The sequence below is a fragment of the Aethalodelphis obliquidens genome, unplaced genomic scaffold (genome assembly GCF_003676395.1).
Source record: "Aethalodelphis obliquidens isolate GAN/ISIS:26980383/991018 unplaced genomic scaffold, ASM367639v1 scaffold7, whole genome shotgun sequence".
In the NCBI taxonomy this organism is placed as follows: Eukaryota; Metazoa; Chordata; class Mammalia; order Artiodactyla; family Delphinidae; genus Aethalodelphis; species Aethalodelphis obliquidens.
Genome location: NW_020837951.1, coordinates 2,038,522 through 2,051,241, shown reverse-complemented (window position 1 = coordinate 2,051,241; position 12,720 = coordinate 2,038,522). Strand labels below are relative to the sequence as shown.

Sequence of the window (12,720 nt, the reverse complement as noted above, 5' to 3'; positions counted from 1 at the left end):
GCCTGCTGGCCTCAGCAAGGATTTCAGCTCCCGACAGAGGGGAGGCCAAGTCTGCTGCAGCTCAGCCTCCTGCAGGCCAGGGGCCCGTTCCAGGTCGTCGAGGCTGCAGTCCAGGCTGGCCAGCTTCGGGGAACGATGGCGGGGGGGGCCCTGGCGGTGAAAATCCTGCCCCAACCTCATGTCAAGACCTTAGGGCCGGGGGCCCCAATCACCAGAAACGCCCTCTGCCCTCCCTAGGAGGGGCGTAGGCGAGCTGAAGCACGGGCACTCAGGACACAGGGGAGGAAGCTCTGGGGCCTGGGATTCTCAGGTGTGGACAGCCTCCCTCGCTTCCACAGGGCTGCCAGGGACGGGGTGCCTTCCCACTGTTAAGGGGGTCCGCAGCCGTCATCTGGGAGCTGCCCGGAGAAAGGCCTGGGGCTGGCTCAACCCAGAGCTGGGGGTCCTTCACGTGAGGCCCCGGTGCCAAGTGCACCAGGGGCCAGGCCCCGTGCTTGGAGCTCCTGACCCAGAGTCACTGTGTCTGGACTTTTGGGAAATAAGGAGGGGAAGAGCCATGCCTGGCGGGGACGTCCGGGGAGGGGCCCATTTCTGAGAAACGGCCGAGGGCCCAACAGGCACTCCGCTTTCATTCTGACAAATGAAACATCTATGGAAGAGGGAAAGCCCAGGCAGCCAAGGGCGCCCTTGCCGTCTCAAAGTCCCAGGGTGCAACGCGGGGCTCTGTGGGTGCGGGCAGCAGCTTCCGCGGGCTCCAGCCTCACCCTCAGATGGAGCGCAGAGCCCGGCAGCCACGGGGGCCCAGGCTCAGGGTCCCCAGCCGTGGGGTTCTGGGGCTGCACGCACACGCACACCAGCCCTTGCACTGGGGAGCTTCTCACTTGGCAAGTCCCGTCCAGCAGACAGTACAAGTGTCACAAGATGGTTGCCCCAGGAGAGTCCAGGCAAAGGGGAACCTGTGTGCTCAGGACCCAGGGCGGCATCCTTGAACGGAGGATGCACTGGACCCAGAAAAGCATCATGTCCACAGGCAGTGAGAGGGTCAAGAGGCAACAGAGGATGTGCCCAGACCACCAGGGAACTGCAGCTCATCTGAGTCTCCTGCCTTGGTGGGCGGGGCCAGACCTCCATCCAGGAGGGGCGGGGAAGCACTCAAGCATGTAGGCCGCCCGCCTGGTGGACGCAGGAAAGGCCTAGGGAGGCCCAGGCCTGGCCAGGATCCTGGGGCTGTTCAGCCCACTCTCAAACCCGCCCACAGCCAGGGCTGCCCCTGGGGAATGTTCCAGAGAGAGGGGGGTCCGACCCAGACAGCTAGCGGCCCCTTCCCCCTACGCTGCTCCCAGAATGTCCAAACCCTCCACTGCATCCAGACCTGCCAGCCAGTCCCTTTAAGGACCGCAGGGCCCTGGTCTCCATCCTTCAGGCCCGAGAACGCAAATCCTGCTCTTCCCGCGAGAATGAGCCAGGCAGGCTTCTTTTTTTTTTAAACATCTTTATTGGGGTATAATTGCTTTACAATGGTGTGTTAGTTTCTGCTTTATAACAAAGTGAATCAGCTATACATATACATATGTCCCCATATCTCCTCCCTCTTGCGTCTCCCTCCCTCCCACCCTCCCTGTCCCACCCCTCCAGGCGGTCACAAAGCACCGAGCTGATCTCCCTGTGCTATGCGGCTGCTTCCCACTAGCTATCTACCTTACGTCTGGTAGTGTATATATGTCCATGCCTCTCTCGAGCTGTGACAAAGCGAAAGACAGGCAGGCTTCTGAGACGAGCCCTTTCCTTGGGCAGCTAATCTGTGAGCTCCGGAGCCTCAGTTTTTCCACCACGGACAGCCCCTGAGACCCTGGCCTCTACTGGCCTCCTGGGTCACGACTTTCTCTGGGCTGCGCTCCCCAGACAGACATTCTGCGCATTCTGAGACGAAGCCTTCAAAGGTCGGGGACGGCTGAGGACAGGCACCCCATCTGCTTCTTCCCCTGAAATTGCAACCATAATTCCAAACACATGGGGCCAATCCAGGGCTACAGACAGCTGGAAGCCAGGCCCAGTCTGGGGAGACACGGGGACATAAGAGGCACACACGGCACACACGTGGCATCTACGAGGGTCGCCCCACACCCAGGCCATCCCCAAGTGTCCAAGGCTGCCCCCTCCCCACAGGCTGACTGCAGCCCCCAGCCACCCAGTACCAAGCCGCTTCCCACCCTGGGGCCTCGGAACCACCGCCCCCCTCCCCAGAGCCCCCCCACGCTGGCCGGTCCCACTAGGTGCCCTCCGCCGGTACCAGGAAGCCTGCGTGGTCCCCACTCCAGGCCGGGCCTGGAGCCCTTTCCTGTGTGCCCTCCGGCCAAGCTTCTGTCTCACGCCACTAGACCCAGAGCCCCCTCGGGGCAGGGCCGGTCCGATCCCACTGCCCGGCCAGGATCTGGGCACCAAGCAGCATTTGAGGACAGTGTAGACCTGTAACAAAGCTCAGGGGCCAGGCCAGCCCGTCCAACAGGACGGGGGGCACTTTGTTAAAGCACGTACAGACACATACACACGTGCGTACATATATGTGCGTGTGTGTCCACACACCTGTGCATGGAGCATGGGCTCGGCCCCCTGGCCTCCCTCCCGGGGCAGCGAGTGTTGTGCACCCTGAGAAGAAGGGCTGCTGGGAAAACGGGGTCGGGCACCATCTCCACACAGGGCAGGGAGCTCTCACCCGCTGGGCGGGGTACCATCCGAGGTGTGCAAAGAACCCAGGTCCCAAGAGGTCGGGGTGCTCACACCCCCAGACACGGCTCAACTCCCAGCCCGAGTTCCTCTCCCTGGAGACTCCCATCTCCACACTCCCTTCTGGAAACCCCTGTGGTGGACACTGAGACCAGCAGACAGGTCGGGGTTTCCTCCCGCCCCCCAGGCAGGGGCCCCCACCCCCATCTCCTCCCAGACCAGGATTAGGAGCCCCCCAGGGATGGGGCTGCGGCCCTGACCGACCGCCTTCCAGCCGATCTCTGCCTGTGGCCGGTGGACATTCCCGAGGGCGGGGGAGGAAGTGGAGAGTGGCCTGGGCCCTGGACGAAGCCCACCCGGCAGAGTCCAGCCTGCCCATCAGGCGGCCCAAGGTCCTTCCCCGGATGGCGTGGTGCTCCCGGCAGAGGCGCTGGAGTCCAAGGGCCTGGGTGCAGATCCCACGGCCGCGCAACGGGGACACTTGAAAGGAGATGGCCAGGCCTGGTCTGTCCTCCTGGCCTGTTGTCAGTGGCTCTGAGCACAGCCCCGGGGGGAGGGGGAGACCCCTGGGCGCAGACCCTGCCTGTTCCTCTTGCCCCCCAGCCCCCAGCCCTGCCCACCACAGAACGGGGTGAGCCCACGGCCCACAGACAGGGGGCAGCGTTCCCCCTCAGCCACCTCCCAGGACAGGGACGTCGCCGGGTCTCAGAACAGCTCTGAGCCTCGGAAGAGAGGAATGCCCCCTGCGCCGCAAGGAGAGGGGCAATTCTCAGCGTCTGCACACAGACTGTGCTCCAGAAGCACCATCAGACAACAGCCTAATAAACCGCCCTCACTGGCCCCCGTCCTCCCCCGACTCGCCGGAACCCCAAAGGTCTAGTCCTGGGGGGACCAGGCCCCTGCTGGACTCTCAAGCACCCAGCCCCACCCCAAAGCGCCCTCGGGTCTCCCAGCAGAACATTTTTGACGTATTCTAAGCCGTCAGCAAAACAAGATGAAAATTCAGTAATTGCTTTTGGCAGGAGTCCACGGGCCAGCACAGGGGCCAGAAATAACCGGGGAGAGGCTTCCTGGACCACCTGCAGCCCGGGGGCCTCTGTGTGGGCTCTGAGCCTGACCCTGCTGCCACCGCTGCCTGGCGGCCCAGACAGTGGGGACGGGGGGGTGGAGGGACGCTGGAGGGACGCGGGGGAGCGGCCAGGACAGAGCGAGGCTGTCGCTTACACGCTGCAAACCGGGAACTTCCGGAACAAGTTCCCGGTTTTCGGTCCAGCCATCCGAAAAAATGTAATGTCATACTTGAGCGAGAGAAGTAGCTGCTGTGCCGCTTAGCGGCCCAGAAATAGTTGGCTGAGTCCCGGGAGAGGGTGTTGGCCAAGGCGGTTAAAAGGCAGAAACGCCAGGCTGGCCGGGCGGAGCTCACCCCCAGCCCCACCCCCTGCAGGCCTGGCCAGTCCCGGCAGCAGGAGAGGGGTGTGAACCCCAGCGTGGTTAGAACCAGGGTCACTGCGTATCTGCCCGGGGCGGGGGGACCTGGGTCTGACCCTTCCCGGCACAGAGGCCGGAGCGGGGAGGAACCCACTTCACCCCGTCAGATCAGACCCCAGCCCACATCACGGGACCCAAGGAGGGGCTGACGGCCGGCACGGGGACTGACTGGTGAGCCTCACCCTGCCCTTTTTCTGTTGCCTTGGTGTGTCCCAAGCAGGACCCACCTGTACATGTGGCGTGCGTGGCCGAGACCCCGAGAAGGTCCCCAGAAGTGTCTGCCGGGGGGAGTCCGGCCAGGTCTTTGGTGAGAAGGAGACCAGAGGGGTCCAGCCAGGGCTGGGCTCTCGGCACCGGCTGCCCCACATCCTAAAGAAGGCTGGCGGGGCTTCCCTGGTGGCACGGTGGTTGAGAGTCCGCCTGCCGATGCAGGGCACACGGGTTCGTGCCCCGGTCCAGGAAGATCCCACATGCCGCGGAGCGGCTGGGCCCGTGAGCCATGGCCGCTGAGCCTGCGCGTCCAGAGCCTGTTGCTCCGCAACGGGAGAGGCCACAACAGTGAGAGGCCCGCGTACAGAATAAAGAAGGCTGGCTATGCCCTCCCTCTGCCCACCTGTCCACCTGCTGTCTGTGCCGGTCCCGTCTCCTTGGGAGGGGGAGGGGGCTTCCACCTGTCACCTCATTCCCACCTCTTTAACCATCACCTTGCGGAGGACACAGGGCGGGAGCAGGCCCCATGGTGCCAAAGCTGCACTTGGTCTCGGACGAGGGCCCTGGGCTGCCCGCCTCCCACTGGGAAGTTAGGCTGGGCTGTCCTTGTCTCCTCGTCCTTCTCCTCCCAAGAGGCACCTGGATGCCCCTGAGGACTAGCCCCCGGTGGCCCTCTCAGGGCCGAGGGGTGAGGATGCCTAGCTCTGAAGCGCACCCACGAGCCCCCCCACTTCAGGCTCCAGGCCGCTTACTCCCCAGGTGAGAAGGGTGTTGATGGCCTGTATCAGTTAGGAGTGCACGAGGCTGCAACACACAGAAAACCAGCTCTCACAAAGGCGTCCAGGCTCCACATCGCCAGAGAACGAGCTCCCGCTTCATCCCTGCCCACCGTCCTAGCCTGGGCTCCCACCTCCCGGGTGCAAGAGTGCTGCTGCCTCACCAGGCAACATGACTGAATTCCAGGCAGGAAGAAGCGGGTAGGACCCAAAGCCTCGCTCATCAGGAAGGTGGTCCTCCCTGGACACGCCTGTCTACACCCTTGGCCAGAACAGACTCACGTGGGCACCCAGCTGCAGGGCGTCTGGAGGACCTGTGTGTTTAGGTAAGCACGTTGCCCCCCCAAACACAACTGGGGCCCCTTTAGGAAGGAGGCAGAAAGGAGTAGAGGTGGCAGTGTGGCCCCACCCCACCGCAGACTGATGAGGAAATGGCTCAGGCAGCGGGGCTCTCCCAAGGCCGCACAGCTGGGCAGAGCCGGAAAGGGAGGAAACGATGGAAAACCTCTTTCCCCAAAGGAGAAGCCTCCCTGCCCCCGGGGCCACTTGAACCCTGACTGGTAATCACCCACGAGCCTGTGCCCAGGCTGGGAGGAAAGAGGCCAGCTCCACTCCATCCCCAGGCTCCTATAGGGAGGGCACGTGGATGAAACACACGTGCACACACGTGCACGCACATACAACGGCATGTATACACACACGTACATGCATGCATGCAAATACAGATGTTCACGGTGTACGCAGAGTCGCGCACACACACCGGCACACGGGGGCACACACAGGCGCGTGTACAGATATGGCCACACGTGCATGTGCGCTATGTGCACGTACACACGCGGTGCACGTGTTTGTAGCACGCGGGCACACATGTGTGCGTGCAGACATGCATGTACACATACGCACCAACACATATACACACTCGCACACGAGCTGCTGGCTCCCAGCCACTCGCTGCCGATGGGCTCAAGGAGCAGGCTGCCAGCCCCACGCCAGGACCCTCTCTGGCTTGCCCACCCCAGGCCCAGCTCATCCTGTCACCCTTGGCGACGTCCAGCCCACCAAAAGCCCAGACTTTCCTAACTCAGGCCTCTGGCTGCCCCGGCACCCCTGGAAGAGGGGGGAGACAGGGCAGGAAAAACCCCAAATGGAGCCACAGTGTTTATAAAACAGGTCACTGAATTACACAGAACAATATTTCCCTCGCCGGTGCAGTTCCTTCCTGGACCAGCTTCACACAGATGCCCGTGCTGGCCTCAAGCGCTACAGAGGGGGCTCGGCAGCCTGGGAGAACCACAGGGGCTGGGCCGGATGCAGTGAGGGGCTGCTGGAACCGCGACGGAAGCCACACGCATTTTCTTGGGCGCTGGACAAAGATACAAACAAGCGGCTGCACACATCTGCCCTCACCCCGTGTCGGGCAGTGGGCAAGGCTGAGGCCTCGGGCGTGGCCCGGAGGGGCTTTTCCTCCCTTCCCTGCTCCCCGGAGGACAGAGGATATCCCCTCGGGAGGGCTCTTGATAAGCATTTGTCCAGTGGACCCTGGAGGATCCTGGGGCCTCCGGCCCTGACCTGAAGATCTCCACGACCCTCCCAGCCTCAAAAAAGCACATCTTCCTTTGTCAAGGTCCAAGAAGGGGCCACTGTGGGGCAGGAAGGCTCCGGTGACCCTGGGCAGACCACCCCCTCCCCGCCCCCGCGCCTTTGTTCAGAGTTCTCCCCCACCCCCTCCGCCTTCGGCCTGATGCTTTTTTGGTAAGGAGATTATAGATACGGAAATAGAGGGAAAGAAGATAACTAGCAAATGGTAAAAGAAGTTTTCTCCACGTAATCCGATTTGTGCTTATCCACAATCTCAAAATTTAAAAAATAAAACAAACACCTTCACTTCCTCTGCCCTGAAGGGAACGCTAAAGGGATGGTGTAGTTCTGACTTCAGCCACCAGGTGGCGGCCAAGACCAGCGCATCCCGTCTCTGACTGGCCTCAGCCCTGGGGAGGGTGCGGGGCTTCCTCCAAGGGTTTTCTGGGTTCCAGGAGGAGGAAGAGGGACGGACACAAAGGGAGACTGTGTGCTGCGGAGGTGACCACAGAATGCCTACCTACTGGGGGGCCCTCCCAACGATGCCCCGAAGTAGGTATTGCCATCCTCCTTTGATGACTGGGAAACCGAGGTTTGGAATGGAGAAGGGCCTCGCCCACCATCACACGGCCCAGCATGGGCAGAGCCTGGGCTGGAGCTCTCGTCCCCCGACTCGTTCTGATTCATTCCACCAATACCCAGAGGTCACCTGGCTTTATCTGCAACACTCAGGATGGCGGTACAAGGATGGGGACCCCACCACACCCCGCAGCCAGCCAGGACGGGACGCTTTTGAGGCCCATCTGCCTGGGCACTCTCGGCTGCCCCAGGTCCTCAGCCCACCTTCTGTGGCCGTCCCCAGACATGAGGCTCCAGCAGCGACTTTCTGCTGCAGACTCCATGGCTCATCGGGGTTCCTGCCCTCCAGTGGGAGGGAGTTGGGGGCCTCCTGGGGTCCCACTGGGGCTGCCACGGGCGAGGGCTGAGTGGCTGGCCACAGGATTTGGCCCAGGGTGTGGCTGGAGGGGCCGGTGCCACTCCCGCCCCAGGGATACCCACACTCCCTGCTTGGGAGCCCACATTAGCAAAAACCTCGGAGGGCCCTGTCCCATACCAGCCAGGCCGAGAACAAGAGGAACAACAGAACCAGAGCCGCAGCCAGGGTCAGGGAGGGCACCAGGTCCGAGTCCTCGGGGCCAGGGATGGCATCAGCCGCGGCATGGTGGGGGGGGGGCGGTTGCACCAGACAGCTGGGTGTCAGAGACCTTCTCACCGGGGCGCCCTGGCTGGCCCATCTGTGAGACGGAGGTGAGGGACAGGACTCCGTTTGGGAAGGGCCCACCACCCACCCACCGCCTGTCCCATCCCTCTCCCTCGGGAAGCCCCCCAGACACAGCAGGAGCCAGGGCCCAAGAGGTGCCCCAGAGGTGACCCTGGGCAGTGACTCCCTGAGCCTTGATTTTTTCCTCTGTGAAATGGAGATGCCAAAGACCACCCTGGGAGGATAAGGACCAGATGAGACGGCCCCTGGGCCGCTGGCGTTCCCTCCAACCTCCTCACCTTCTCCCTTGAGATGACAGGGGCTGGAAGTCAGGACCTTTTCCCCTGTGCCAGGGGGTCTGGAATGCAGCTAGGCTAGTTTCTGGGGCAGTTGAAAGCCAGCAGCCTCGTCCGGAGGGACTAGAACTGCGGGAGGATTTGCATCAAGGCTACCAGCTGCTCTCTACCCACACGGCAGCTAAGGAAGTGGGCACCAGGTTACATCCATCTTACAGATGAGAAAAATGAGGCTCAGTAAAGGAAGTGGCTCCCGAGAAGCCCCAGAGCTTGGCAGGGAGGGTCCTGGCAGCCTGAGACCCTATTCTCGGGCTCCTCTTCTGTACAGGGACAGAGTGTGGACTAGGTCACTTAAGCTCCAATGCCCTAGATCCGCCAGCAAGGTCCAGGAGACAGGGAGTGGCCTCTGCCCAGCCCCTTCCCAACCCCAACCCAGGCAGTTCTCAGGACATTTACCTTCCAGCCATTGGGCTCCCATGTCCTGGAAGAGGGCTGCCCCGGAGCTGCCAGACTCCCCAGGGACAGACACCAGTGAGTGGCAGCCTGGATGGATCAACTAGGGGCTCTTTCCGCTAAAGATGCCACCCCCTCTGGGGCTTCCCCCAAGGAGTGGCCGGAGCTGCGAGGCGGGGAAGTGAGGGCCCCAGCCCCCACGTGGGTGTGTCCAGGGCTTTCCCGGGCCCAGCAGAAACGGGTTCCTCAACTCCCAGACCAGGGCTTCCTGCTGCCGCTTAGCTTCCGCATGGGGCCTGGGGGAGGCTAAGGAAGAAGGGCAGGCTGTAAATTCAAGCCAGCAAGGGGTCTCCTGGCATTGGATGTGTGCCCATGCTATGCCAGGCGCTGGGTGGGAGGGAGGGGGGGATAGTCCCACCCCACCCCCAGAGGCCAGGTTCCAGAGCAGCCCATCTGGGGCTGACCCAGATGAGAGTGGGCAGGAGGGAAGATAGGAGGGTTCAGAGGCCTGAGGACCACAGAAATGATCTTTGCTGAAGGAAATTATCCCTTAAGGACAAAGATGTTCATCACACTGCTAATTTTAAAAGCAAAAAGGTGTGAAATAACCTTAATGCCCATGACAGAAGATTCATGAGCAAATCCAGGTTCGTCCACTCAAGAACCTTAAGAAGCCGGTAAGACAGGATTATGAACAAGGAGAGTCATACCAGCTTTATTCTTTGAGCCCCAAACTGAAAATAGCCTGTCCAGGATAGTTGAATTGACACAAGACAGATTAACAGAAGGAGAAAAAAACCAAATTGAATTTCCTACATGCCGAGGTCTCATAGATATGGGCCCCAAAGAAATGACCAAAGCAGGCAGCTTTTATGCTTTTTAGACAAAGAAACAACAAATTTGTGAAGAACTGACAAGACAAAGAAACTCAGGTTTGGGTACTCATTAGCGAAGAAACTAGGCAGAGTCTGTTACACAGCCTTCTTGCCTGGAATTCCCCATCTCTGGTGATAAGGATGTCTCTCTACCTCCTGGTGCAGGAAGGGTATATTCCACATGGGAGATTTATTTTCTGCTTTCAGGGGGACAGAGAGGAGGGTCAGAGTGCCCTTCTTGCCTCCACTGTTTCTCAAGTAACTTTAATTCAGCATAATCAATCTGCCCCTTTGGCATATTTGGGGGTGGCTTGCCCCGAGCTTCGTGAAACCCAACCACCCATCAAAGGATGGAACTTAACACACACAGCAACAAAAAGAGAACAAGCCACTAGAAAGCACAGCACGGATGAACCTCATAGATGTACTGAGTAAAAGAAGCCAGAAAAAAGCACTTAATATATGGTTCTCTTTCTATGAAACTCTAGGAAAGGTTAATGTACAGTCACAGAAAGGTGATTAGTGGTGTCTTAGGGATGGAGGAGGAGTGTTGACCGCGAAGGGGCACCAATATACTTCTTGGAGGATGGAAATGTTCTATGCCTTGACTGGGGCCACTGCGTGATACAGCTGCCAACACTCATCAGTCTACACACTTAAAATGGGTCCATTTTACTGTGTGTAGACTGTCCCTCAATAAAGCTGACTTTAAAGGAAAAAAAAAAAGCCAGAAACAAGAGCAGGATTCCATTCAAGAGGTTCAAGGGCGGGAAAATCTAAGCCACAATGACAGAAATCAGAGTGACGGGACCTCAGGAGGGTGGGCATGACTGGGAAGGAATACTTGGGATTTTCTGGGGGTGATCAGAAGCTTCTTTCTGGATCTGAGCCGTGACTCCTGGGTGCGCACAGAATTTGATTCATCGAGCTGCACCTTTAAGATGTTACGGAGCTCAGGTCTGGCTGCTCGAAGCTTGAAAGCCAATACTCAAGAAACAGGTGTTGGTAGGAAAGGAGAGGTTGCTTCACACAGGAGGCCAGCAACCCGGGGGGAGAAGGCAGACTTGTGTGTCCAAAAGCCAACTCCCCCTGCCAATCAGAGCCTTTAAAGGGGAGTTTCGGGGGTGTACAGGCAAAGGGAAGGGTCTACATGCAGAAACAGCACAGTCAGCTCCGACAATCATCTTGAAATTGGTCTTGCGGTGGCTCATCAGTGTCTTGCGGTGGCTCATCAGTGTCTTGCGGTGGCCCATCAGTGTCTTGCGGTGGCCCATCAGTGTCTTGCGGTGGCCCATCAGTGTCTTGCGGTGGCTCATCAGTGTCTTGCGGTGGCCCATCAGTGTCTTGTTTTAAGCAGTTTAATCTTCAGTTCCAGGGCTGGTTTGTGCCCATTTCTTTGAGGCCAGTTCTTGGAATGGAGATGGAGCAGTTTATGTCATGGCTACAGTGTGGTCTTCATGGAGTTAACCCTTTCCACCGAGTGGGGGTTTCAGTATTGGCAAAACAGCTCAAAGGGTATGACTCAGAATGTTATCCATAGCCTTTGAGGAGGAACTAAAGGTCCTTGACTTTGTTTCATGACGAAACACTATTATTTTGTCCTGTTTGCTTTTCTTTGCTTCTGCATTTTTTCACTTCTCTGATTAAATTTATTCTATGGATAAAGTTTTCCTACAGACAAAAGGCAGGCGGAGGACACGGAGGGGGCAGTCTGTCCCGGGAAGGCCCCACGGGGTCCGGCTCGGTTTTGACGTGTTACATCTCAATTCAAAATACGGTCATGAGGACGATGCAACATTACAGCAAGGGTCACCACTTATTGGGTGTGCCTGAGTCCACAGACTATACCCTGGACGGCAAACAGATGCTTAAAACACAGTGTGAAGTGGTCACACAGTCAGATGCACACTCGACGGGCAAACACACAAAACAGACACATGGGGAAACGAGAGGAAGGAAAGACACTAAGATTCCAGCAGGGTGAGGCTGTTGGCAATGGATGTGGCCTTCCCACGTCTCTGTTTTCTCTATTCTAATATATGTGGTTACATTTGGATGATTATAAAAGAGAACTGTAACAACTTTTTTAAACACTTTGCTATTTTGAGAGCTAAAACTTGGAAATAACCCAAATGTTCAATGACAAAGAATCGGTTGTAAAATATATGTGGCACATCCACTCAGCAGAATAGGGTCTGATTCAGCCTCCTCCATCTGAAAAAGTCCAAAGGGAGAGCTGGAACTAGTAATTCCGTTTTGTTGTTTTTGTTGTGTGGTGTGTGCGTGTGTGGTTTGCGTTTTTGTTTGGTCGGTTGGGTTTTTTGTGGGTGGCGGTGGTGTTTTGTTTTAAGAATGGGCTTCCAGGGCCTCCCTGGTGGCGCAGTGGTTGAGAATCTGCCTGCCAATGCAGGGGACACGGGTTCGAGTCCTGGTCTGGGAAGATCCCACATGCCGCAGAGCAACTAGGCCCGTGAGCCACAACTACTGAGCCTGTGCGTCTGGAGCCTGTGCTCCACAACCGCAGAGGCCGTGACAGTGAGAGGCCCGCACACCGCGATGAAGAGTGGCCCCTGCTCGCCGCAATTGGAGAAAGCCCTCGCACAGAAACGAAGACCCAACGCAGCCAAAAATAAAAAAAAAAAAGCATGGGCTTCCAGGGAATTTTCAGGTTCTTTCTTATTTTTAAGTGCTATCTTATTACCTGGATGATTGGCTACAAGCCCAAGTCACTCCTGCAATCAGAAATGGGGAAAATCCAAGTCTCGCCCACTGGAATCGCCACCCCCTCCTCCCTCTGCCTTCACTCCACACACCTCGGCTGCGACTGTCCCAGATACTCGCGAACCTGATTTCACCGCGTCAAGGGGACAGCAGTGACTCAGAAACGCGATGTGGCAGGGAGAGAGGGCGTCGAGCGCAAGGCGGAGCACACAGCCTTCGTCTCCACAAGTGTTCGCTGTGTGACCTTTGCGCGTCACGGCCCCTCTCTGGGCTTCAGCTTCCTCCTGCTTATAGCAACTGGGCCCCGGGGTGGGACGCAGTCTGCGCCCCAGGGCTGG

The 12,720-nt window shown here is 58.7% G+C and overlaps 1 long non-coding RNA gene across 3 annotated transcripts; it reads right to left on the bottom strand.

Annotated features, from left to right (window-relative positions):
• Positions 1-1,653: 1,653 nt before the first annotated feature.
• LOC113619528 (uncharacterized) lies at positions 1,654-10,866 on the bottom strand. Of its 3 annotated transcripts, none has more exons than XR_003432410.1 (3): positions 8,790-9,004; positions 8,337-8,462; positions 1,654-1,982 (listed from the first exon to the last, which is right to left on the bottom strand). It is a non-coding gene; the product is annotated as an uncharacterized LOC113619528 (long non-coding RNA). The 3 variants fall into 3 exon arrangements; XR_003432409.1 differs by lacking the exon at positions 1,654-1,982 and adding an exon at positions 6,924-8,071 and having other exon boundaries at positions 8,337-8,544; positions 8,790-10,866; XR_003432408.1 differs by lacking the exon at positions 1,654-1,982 and adding an exon at positions 6,924-8,071 and having other exon boundaries at positions 8,790-8,999.
• Positions 10,867-12,720: the final 1,854 nt, after the last annotated feature.